This window comes from Cibotium barometz, chromosome 37 (assembly GCF_041138505.1).
Source record: "Cibotium barometz isolate CiBa-2024 chromosome 37, ASM4113850v1, whole genome shotgun sequence".
Taxonomy (NCBI): domain Eukaryota; kingdom Viridiplantae; phylum Streptophyta; class Polypodiopsida; order Cyatheales; family Cibotiaceae; genus Cibotium; species Cibotium barometz.
Genome location: NC_141082.1, coordinates 29,044,812 through 29,055,228, shown reverse-complemented (window position 1 = coordinate 29,055,228; position 10,417 = coordinate 29,044,812). Strand labels below are relative to the sequence as shown.

Below are 10,417 nucleotides of genomic sequence, written 5' to 3'. Positions count from 1 at the left end.
CCTGATACTCTCACTCTCTTGGAGTGCAATTTATGAGTTGATTACTTAGGAGCTGATCACGTGAAAGGAGGCCACACATAATAGTTTACTTAACAGAGTTTTATTCTGGACATTGGAGTTCACACCATCCCATTGCTTGAGGGCACACAACCTGTCAGAGGTCGGGCATACAAACTCAATCCAAGGTGTGCTGAAGCTGTCAAGATAGAACTGGAGAAGATGAGGACACCCGCATCATCTCACCACTCAGAGTGGCTCTCCCCCATAGTCATCACTCCTAAGGAGAAGACCAACAAAATCAGGGTATGTGTAGATTTCCACGCTCTTAATAAATCGACTATCAGAGATGGTTTTCCACTCCCTTTAATGGACAGGGTATTGGAGGATGTTGCCGGCCATGCACTGTTTTAATGGGTATAACCAAGTGGCATCCACCCTGATGATCGGAGTAAAACTGCCTTTGTCACACCCTAGGGCACTTTTCTGTACAACAAAATGCCCTTTGGGCTTTGCAATGCCCCAGGCACGTTTCAGCAGATAGTCACTAATATCTTCAGGGAGGTTCTACTCACATTTTTGAGAGCATTTGTAGGTGATTTTCCCGATTTCATAGGCACGGGTCATAAAGGCATTTTCAGAGCATCTCTCTCAGCTGTCGTCAATCTTTGATAAGTGTAGTGCTTCAGGACTCCACCTTAACCCATTCAAGTGTCACTTATTGGCAGTCCAGGGTACATTATTAGGTCACATCTGTTAGCATGACTTTCATCATTTTCATCTCCAGTGTTATGAGAGTAGGAAGATGGCCGTCTCTTCGGCTCCCCGACTGTTCGGCTCCTCCCGACTCTTCGGTTCCTGATTCTTCGGCTTCCGACTCTTGAGCTTTTTTAGGCACTGCCCCCCATCATTCTAATTGATCAGTTTTGAGCGTTTTCCACCCCTGCCTTCTGCACGTGGAGCGCACTCCCTGCCTCTGGCAGTTGTATTCAGCTTCTGAAGTTATACATCAGCATTCTCTCTCTCTCTCTCTCTCTCTCTCTCTCTCTCTCTCTCTCTCTTTCCCCGAGCCCACTCCAGGTTTGCACCATCAGGAGAGTCGCCCTATATGCCACTATATGATGATATCATGAGGTTTGCCAGCATGGGAGACATATTACTATTGGGAGACTTTAATGCACGTACAGGCACAAAGCAGACAGAGCTGTATGATACTCAAGAGGCTATGTACCGGGAGATCACGGCGGAGGATGTAGGGTTGCAGAGATCAGCACAGGATGAGGGGGAGATTACAGATTATGGCAGGCATTTTCTCACACTTGGGAGTGCACATGGGTTGGTCACATACAATGGCCTATCGAGATGGCAAGCATCAGATGCTCTCACACACTGGAACTCTAAAGGGGGGAGCGAGCATAGTGGACTGCTTGATGGGATCTCCTTCATTGATACCTGATGTGCGGGGTTTCACGATTTCCAGTTGGCCCATTGGCATAGCAGCCGATCATGCATACCTGAGTTTCACACTAGTAGGTAGATCCCTGAGAGATGGGCCAGCCACTCATCTACCTAGGTACCCGATATATTAGTTTACACGTGAGACAGTTGGGGTTTACTGAGATGCAGTATCTGATGGCTTGTTTGCTACAGACCCGCATAGTCCTCTTGACGAGATCACGAGAGGATTGGTAGGTGTACTACATGCATCCGCCTCATATGTGTTTCCCTGCACTATGATACCCCCCCCCCCCCCCACACGCGCAGCACTGCCCCACAGAACAGTTGGTATGATGATGAGTGTCGTGAGACACGAGCATAGCTACAGCGTGAGTTGCCATTGGGACTCACACGCATAGACACGCCAGGATGATCTTTTGGTGCCTTGTGCGGAGGAAGAAACGGGCCTACGTGGCTAAGCTAGAGGAGGAGATCTACCAACTCTTTTTGGGGAAGGACAGCAAGAGGGCATGGAAGATGTTTCAGGAGAGACAGCCTGGTACTCCGATTACTGCACCTGAGGCATGGCATACTTATGCTAGAGAGCTATATGATGCACCAGGACAGCCCCCCACCCCCCCTCCAGTGGGAGCTAGACTAGCTAGCAGCACTTTTTTTACTATGTGGATGGTGCTAGATGCGATAGACAGGTTATAGAATGGAAAGGCATAGGATCATGATGGGCTAGTTGGAGAGCACTTCTCATATGCACGAGACACTTTGGCTCTGCTCATCGTACATGTGTTTAATCATGCCATTTGTGAGGGTTTCCCAACAAAGCTGGACAGAGCATATCATTGTACCACTCTTTAAGACTGGGGACCCCATGGTACCAGGCAACTACAGGACGATCATGATTGGTCATTACTTGGCCAAATTATATGGCTCTATATTGGAGTCGGAGCTGAGCCAATGGGCAAAGAGGCATGGTCATTGAGCACATGGACAGGCTCGCTTCAGGACAGGGATTTACTACCTTGGATCACATACTGACACTTCGGGCACTTATTGAAGAGGGCAGGGCACAGAAGAGAAGGATATACTGCTGCTTTGTGGACGTCCGCAAAGCCTTCGATACCGTACCACGTGCCAGGCTTATGCACAGATTGCATGACATTGAGGTACCCGAGGATATGCAGTGGGGGATATATGCTTTGTATGAGTCTGTGTGACAAGCAGAGTCCGACCTCCAGACAGACTATCTGATAGGGTGACCAACACGATAGGGGTGAAGCAGGGATGCCTGCTATCGCCCACCCTCTTTGGACTGTACATTGATGCGGTCTCTGATTAGTAGATGGATTGGGAGGCCCAGGGGCATGCCTGGCAGGGGTCTTGATACCCATCTTGTTATATGCTAATGAGATTGTTCTAATCTCAGACTCTCCAGAGGGATTACAGAGACACCTGGATGCATTACAGACTTTCTGTGCGGATAGAGATCTGACAGTGAACCTTGGGAAAACCAAGGTTATTGTGTTTAACACCACACAGGCATGGGTGACGAGATCAGAGCCTCAGTTCACTTTCGGAGGGGAGCCAGTTGAGTACGTCAGGTTATATGTCTACTTGGGAGTTACTTTCACAGGACCGCGTTTCTCCCTGAAGGAGGCAGCACAGCAGCTAGATTAGCTCGAGGGCATGCAGCCTTGGGGGCACTTGAGAGGTGTGTGCAGACATACAATTTCAGGAGCCGCGCACCAAATTGTGGCTATTTGATACGCTAGTAAAACCGACCCTCCTGTACGGACCTCCGATTTGGGAGCCCAGCATACATCACAGATCTCAGAGAGAGACAGATGAGGGATGGAGGCAAATGGAGAGACCACTGATTATGATGATTGCCTGCATGATTCGTAGCAAATCATCAGTACCACATGAGATTGTTCGGGCTGGGCTGGGTGCCGCACCAGTAGTGACCGAGGCCCTATTCCAGGTAGTTACCTTTTTACAGCGGCTATGGGAGCTCCCTCAACAGAGGTACTCCCGATTGGCATTGACCTCATCCATACAGTTGGCAGAGTATGTAGATACTCATTGCTAGTACGCTCAGATGAGATCATGGTTTGACCTACACGGTTTGCGGATAGAGGCACTACCACCCTTTTAGTACAGTCTGGATTTTCCATTTTTGGATCTCACCCGCTCAGAGCAAAACCGCGTTATCACAGAGAGGACATGGACTAGTCCCCTTGAGCCCTTAGGCACAAAAATGGCTCATTTTACAAGAGCCATTTTCTACACTTCTCACCATATGATTTTATCACCCGCACGGCGTACATGGATGTACACCTATCACATGGGATACGTTGTGCCATTGGACAGATCCGGACCTCATCACACCAGCTGCGGATTGAGACAGGGTGATATGTGTATTGGATCTTGGATGATCGCATTTGTTAGCTATGCTACCAGGAGGCAGAGACAGAGGAGCACTACATTTGCCGATGTACAGTCTATTATGAGATTTGAGGGAGATATCGTTGCCTCTTTCGAGAGGATTTTGGGCCGTTACGCAGGGTCATGGAGTTTGAGGATCAGAGATGCCTGGGATTGTTCCTACTTGAGCTCAAGAGACACAGAGAGACCCTCTTGGCAGACAGGAGACTGAGCCATGATGTACCTAGACAGAGGACCCTGACAGATTTCTTCAGCACCAGCACTAGCAACCTAGCCCACACACCTCCTAATACCTCATCCATTGGGCCATCAGGGCACCGACCACGCTCCCAGGGAGTCACCACTGATAGAGCAATCATCTTATGTCATGCTCCTCGGCCACGCCCACCAGGATCCCGACCACGGCATCCTCACCATCGCTAGATCAGAGCCATTATTGCTCGGCATAGGTGGCGCCTACCTCGCTTCTATGACCTCTCCATTCTAGACAGCCCCATGGCGGAGATATTTGATCTAAGGAGAGGGCAACACTTCAACTAATGAGCATACATGGATCTACTTGATATACATTTTGCAGTATTTTCGAGTAATTTTCTACTCGGTATCATCTCAGAGTCTTACAATTCTGTTCTTATAAGTGGAAGACAATCAGTTTATTGTACTTTTTAGTCTCATTTAGTTGTTCTCTTTGATGAGACACCAACTTCAGATGTACTCTCAGTTTTTGTCTCATAGCCCATTATGGCCTCTTAGAGACGTTAATATATGATTTCATTTCTCTCTCTCTCTCTCTCTCAGTTCCAACGTTTCACTTCACCCAGGCATGTTCTTCAGGGAGCTGTGGACACCCCCTTCACTGATGTATACCATTTTATACCCCCAGTATGGTACAGGATGGAGCTAGCTAGGTTGCATATCATGATTGTATACTCCATGCATATAGCTTTGCATTCTCCTAGTAGTAGAGCTCCATCCCCTGCACACCCAGATTCAGCTTTTTTTTTGTTCAGTACTTTTTCATTTTGTTGGGATGACAGAGGATACCCCATACAGGTACTCCGATTTGTCTCATAGGCCGAGTTCGGTCTTTTGGAAGACGTTAATAAAATCTTTCTTTCTTTCTTTCTTTCTCTCAGTTCCAACGTTTCACTTCTTTTGTGCATCTGTTTCCGCTGCCCTCTAACATGGTATTAGAGCTGATGCATTAGATCCTTGACATGCTTCACACCTTCAATTTTCAGCCTGTTTTGCTGCTGTTCGGGGCCTGTTTTCAGCGAGGAGGAGCCTTAAAACATTGGCGTTTTTTGACTTGCACTTTCTCGGGAGGTCCTTTGCTGATTTGCTGACAATTGATCGCTGATTTTCACAGTTACATTGCTGATTTTCAGCCTTGTACTGCTGTTTTCCCCTCGACCGAATCCGGCTGAAGTAGATCTCAATGACAACGAGGAAGAGGAACGAAAGAAGGAAGCCCTCATATGGGACAAGCTCAATGGGAACTGCAAAAGTGCAATCCTCTCTCACATCAAACACGAGACGTCGGCCTCTTCCATTTGGATGCATCTTGGAGATCTCTCTGTCCCATGAAGCGAGCTTCTCTTGTGGTACAACTTAACAAATCGAATTCTTCAAAATCCAAGTCCATGAGGGAGAACATAAACAAAATGCATGCTCTTTGGGACGAGATTCGCTCCTGTGGAAAAGAAATCGGCTCAGAGGATATGGCACTGTTGCTTCTCAGTCATCTTCCCGCATCCTTCTACAACTTCTACTCCTCTTTGATAACTTCCGGACGGATGAGAGAACTCAAGTCGGAAGAGGTCGTCTCTATGGTACTTGGCCAGGAGAGCCAAAATGCCTCCTCCTAGTCCAGCAAAGGGGATCAAGCCTTCGCAGGCCAAAATAACAAATAAAAGAAGGCTAAAAGTAAAGGTAATACCCATGCGGACTGCATCTCTTGGAGGTTCTCACTTTGTCATGCTTCTTGTAGATGATTTTAGCAGGTTCACTTGGGCTTATTTTCTACACTACAAGAGTGAGGCCCTCTCCAAATTTCGGCAATGGCGTACTATGGGAGAGAAGGAAAGTTGTCTTTCTGTTCTCACTTTGAGAGCTGACAAAGGTGACGAGTTTACTTCTCATGAGTTTGATCACTATTGTGCAGAGCACGACATCAAGCGGAGTTCACCAACACCCCTTTAGAGAATGGGGTAGTAGAGCGAAAGAACATGACTGTTATTGAGATGGCACGAACAATGATGGAGATCCAGTCTCTCCCTCATCTGTTGTGGGCCGAGGCTTGTGCCGTAGTAGTTCATATCCTCAACCGGTCTCCTATTGTTGCTATTCTTTCTTTCTTTCTTTCTTTTCCCGATAAAAAATCCTTCTATTAGTTAATGAAAAAACAAGCACAAAGGGCTAGATACAACCACGAAGGGCTAAATACAAACTCACCTCATATAACAGCGGGAATCAAATGATCATAAGGGGAAGAGACACTTCTCCTCCGGTTGGCCTCTTTGTGAGGAGAAGGTTATCCCATATAGGGGGAGGGGGGGGGGGAAACAACCACACAAGTGGTCTGTAATGGCAAGTGGGGTCACCGCCTCTATCTGTGAGAAATGGGCCAGGCCTCCAAAGCCTCAAGAAAGCTTCTCGCCACTTTCCCATGCGGGCAGAACCTCCCTGTAACTTCCTCCACTGACCACGGAGGGTATGAATAATGTTGAGCCAAATGCTCCTGATGAACTTAGTAGGTGGAGTGTGGGTATCCTCAATGGCCTTGCTCCATCTAGCTTGCCAAATGTGCCAGGCTGCAATGCCGTTGCTTATCTCCCATCTCTAGCATGAGCTTGGTCGCAAATGACCTGTAGGTAGGGCTGTGATGACTGGGACTTCCGCAATACTATGGTGAGAGACTTGAAGGGCTAGTCCTCCCCCATCCTCCTCATAAGCCCTGACCACCACAGCCTCTATGGCCTAAGCGACAGTGCCCCATGTAATGATCCGGGTCGAGGCCTTGTCCATAGTGAAGATGCGGAGAATCCGTTGCCAGATCTGCTGAGCCTTCAGACAATCCCAAAGACAGTGTCACTGAGACTCCTGAGGGTGGCCACATCGTTGACAAGCTGCTGGCCTATCTCTAATTGCCAACCAAGTGTCAACCGCCATGCTCCTGTGTGCCACCAGCCAAAGAAAGAGGGTGATCTTTCTAGGCCGGAAACTGTCCCATAGCCTCTTGAGTCTCCTCCCGATCAACGGGGTCATGCCAAGTCCACTCCCCCGGGTCCCACACTGAAGGCGCGTGAGAGGTCAGCACTCCCATATCCATAGTCGCCAAAATCTCTCCCTGGCCACCTTGGCCGGCGGTGGGTCTATGTGCCACTCCCATGCCCGAAAGCCAATCACCCTCACTCTCTGCAAGGTGCACCCCTGAAGTCCTCTATGGGTTCTCGTATCTCTCAAGTTTGCCATGGGATCCGATAGAAAAAGTGAGCAGACCACTGTCCTCATCTACTCCGTAAACCGCCACTAGAATATCATGTCTCGTAAACGCACCTAGCCACATTGGGGGTGAGCCTAACTCTAACCCTTATCCTTGTCAGGCCTCTCTCCACCACCTCCTGGGGTAATTGCCTATGTGCGATCCAATCTCCAAGAGACTTGGTTGGTCCCATACTCAAGGTGCCCCATGATACATGCGGTCAGGCCCCCAACATGTGGCCATTGGGCAAACAGATCAAGGGGTTCTAGACCAGAGGCTACCGAAGTCGCTCCTTTGAGGTTGCCGGAGAACGATCTGTCTAAGGGCCTGTCTAAGGGCCAACTTGAGATGATCCCAAGCTCGAAGTAAGCTGGCTGCAAATCTATCCTCAAAAGCTGGACTAAAACTGCGGGCCCACATCTTTGTGAAAATCCATCTGGTACTCTGCGGCGGCCAATGGCCTCCAAGACTCGGGATGTGGGCTGAAATCCGGGCCAATAAGAAATCCTTCCAGGGCTCACCACCTGGGAGGAGTCCTCTAACAATCAGCGCAGGGCACGGCTCTGAATGGCAGGGTTAATGAGGCCTAGCCCCCCTCTACGACGTGGATGAATGATCACTCTCCATGCCACCTTGGCTCTGGCTAGCCTCCACTATAAGAAATTCCGGATCAATCGTTGTACCTGGCCAATACATGCTCGAGAGAAGGCTCAGCATGAAGTGATGTACCATAGTACCTGGTTCGCCACCACCACTCTACCTGCAAGGGAGAGCCTCGCAAAACTCCAATACATGCTCGAGAGAAGGCCCAGCATGAAGTGATGTACCATAGTACCTGGTTCGCCACCACCACTCTACCTGCGAGGGAGAGCCTCGCAGAACTCCAATATAAAGGCTTCTTCTGAATACTCAGCAGGAGCAGGCGAGCTGTTGCTCAGGAGAGATATCAACGCCCACCTGGCAACCAAGATAGCGAATTGGGGTGCCCCTCAGGATCCACTGAAGAGCCTCAACTGGGCGCCAAGTTGGGGCGGTTGCTTAGCCAACCCAAAAACTACACGACTTGTGCCAGTTGATCTGTGCTCCTGATGCGCGGCGGAAAATCTCAATCGCCTTAGCGAATCTCTAAAGATTCTCCACCTCTCTTGAAAGGAAGGCTGTTGTGTCATCTGCAAACTCTGAGTCAAGCAACTTCTCCTGCGTGCGGAGGGGGAGTTGCAATCCCTTGTTGGAAATAAGTGCACACTAGGTGTACTATTTCTCTAGTCTAGTCTCAGTCTTTGTGTCTTGAGTCTAGTGCCATGTGGCACCTCTACATTTATCCCATAAGTCAGTCTACTCAATCTTGTACTTCTCACCTATGTATTGTAGGTGTCACATCAATGAAAGTATCAATCTTGTGTCTTGTCTACACTCATCTCAAGGTATGTCTATGGTTTGTGTTTGTTTCTAGTTATGCTCTCATTTCAGTTTCAGTTTCAGTTTTATCTCTGTCTCTCCCCCATTTTTCTACATGGTATCAGAGCAAGCCTTTCCTAGTTCCTTTCCTGTGCCATCTCCTCGCCATTGTTCCAGCTTGATGCTGGCCTGATTCTCTTCTACCTTGCCTCGTCACTCGTTATCCTCTCCATCGTGCTCAAGTTCTGGCCGCCTATTTCCTGCCCCAAGCTGCGCCATACTCTGTTCATTCCGCCCGCCATAAGCTGCCCCAGATCTGCGCCATTCTTTTCCTGATTGCTGCCCGCCATTCCACTCAGAAATCAGTGCACCATTTCATCCTTCTTTGCCTCGCATTTTGCTCGCCATTCTACTCAGGAATCTGCCCGCCATTCCACTCAGGAATCTGCCCGCCATTTCCTGTCTTGTTGCCCGCCATCTACATTAAAAAAAAAAACTGAGCGTCATTCTACATCAGCTTGCCGTCAGTTTTGGGCCTCATCTCATGGCATCCTCAGGGCGATTTCAGTCAGCCTGTTATCGCCTTCATTTGCTGCTCCAGCTTGCAACTCCAGATCTGCGCCAACAACTGCCGTCTTCTCCTTCTTGCTGCTGCGGGGGTTCATCATGGTGCTGCCGCCTCTCTACTTGAGCTTACTGGCCTGTCCTCTAGTACTGCACATGCAGCAGCTACCCCCGCACTCTCTTCTTCATCAACATGTCTTCTCAAGTCGTGGACCTCCTGGACATTCAACTCATGCAACAACTCGTCATTTTTGGATCTCTGGTCTTCTCGACATCAGCTCGACACCTCCTTTTGTGAAGGTAAACTCCAATGCTGATTTTGGACCTGATTTGCAACATCTATGCAAAAGGCATTTTCCCCTTTGTTATTTCCCATTTCCTGTTCATCTTCACATGTGGGTTAGCTGTCCATTGGACCAGCCAGACCTGCAGCAGCAAATTTAAAGCAGAAATCACGTGTATGCTGTGTTCTATTTTCAGTCTACTCTCTCTCTTGAAAAATAAAAATCTCAGTTCTGAATTTCATTTACTTCTCTATCTTGTACGGGACTAGACACTGCCAAATCTGGTAAGACCTTCCCATCTCTCTCATAATTATCTATGTTTTTCATGCTATCTACCACCATTGATCACCAATGATGTAGATCATGGGGTAATATCATGTCTATTTGTCTACATGGACTTATCTTTGTCCCTATCCAAGAGGCACCCCTGGATTACCCACTCTAGCAGGAGGATTGGCCTTGAGGAGGGATTATCTATCAAGGTCCATCTCTCTGTCTATCTACAATCAGTCAGTCTCTCTGTCTATGTGTCTATCTTGTGTGATCTTACAGTCACATGTCTCTGACACTCTGTCTATCAGTCTATATGCCTCTCTTTTGTGGATTAGCTACCCATATTCTCTTGGCATTTTTCTGTCTCTGTCCCCATTTATCTTCTATTTGTCAGTCTCTCTCATGTCTATCTGAAAGTCTCTCTCTCTGTGGGACCACTCTACTGGCTGATTGTCTCTCTCTCTGTCTGTCTATGATCCACTCTTGTCCCTACCCTTGTGGACCCATATGAGGATATCAC

General features: G+C 48.4%; 1 protein-coding gene across 2 annotated transcripts in view; it reads left to right on the top strand.

The window, feature by feature from the left end:
• The window catches only part of LOC147617134 (synaptotagmin-5-like), a 91,000-nt gene that overhangs the window by 57,662 nt on the left and 22,921 nt on the right, over positions 1 to 10,417 (top strand). The window lies entirely within an intron of this gene.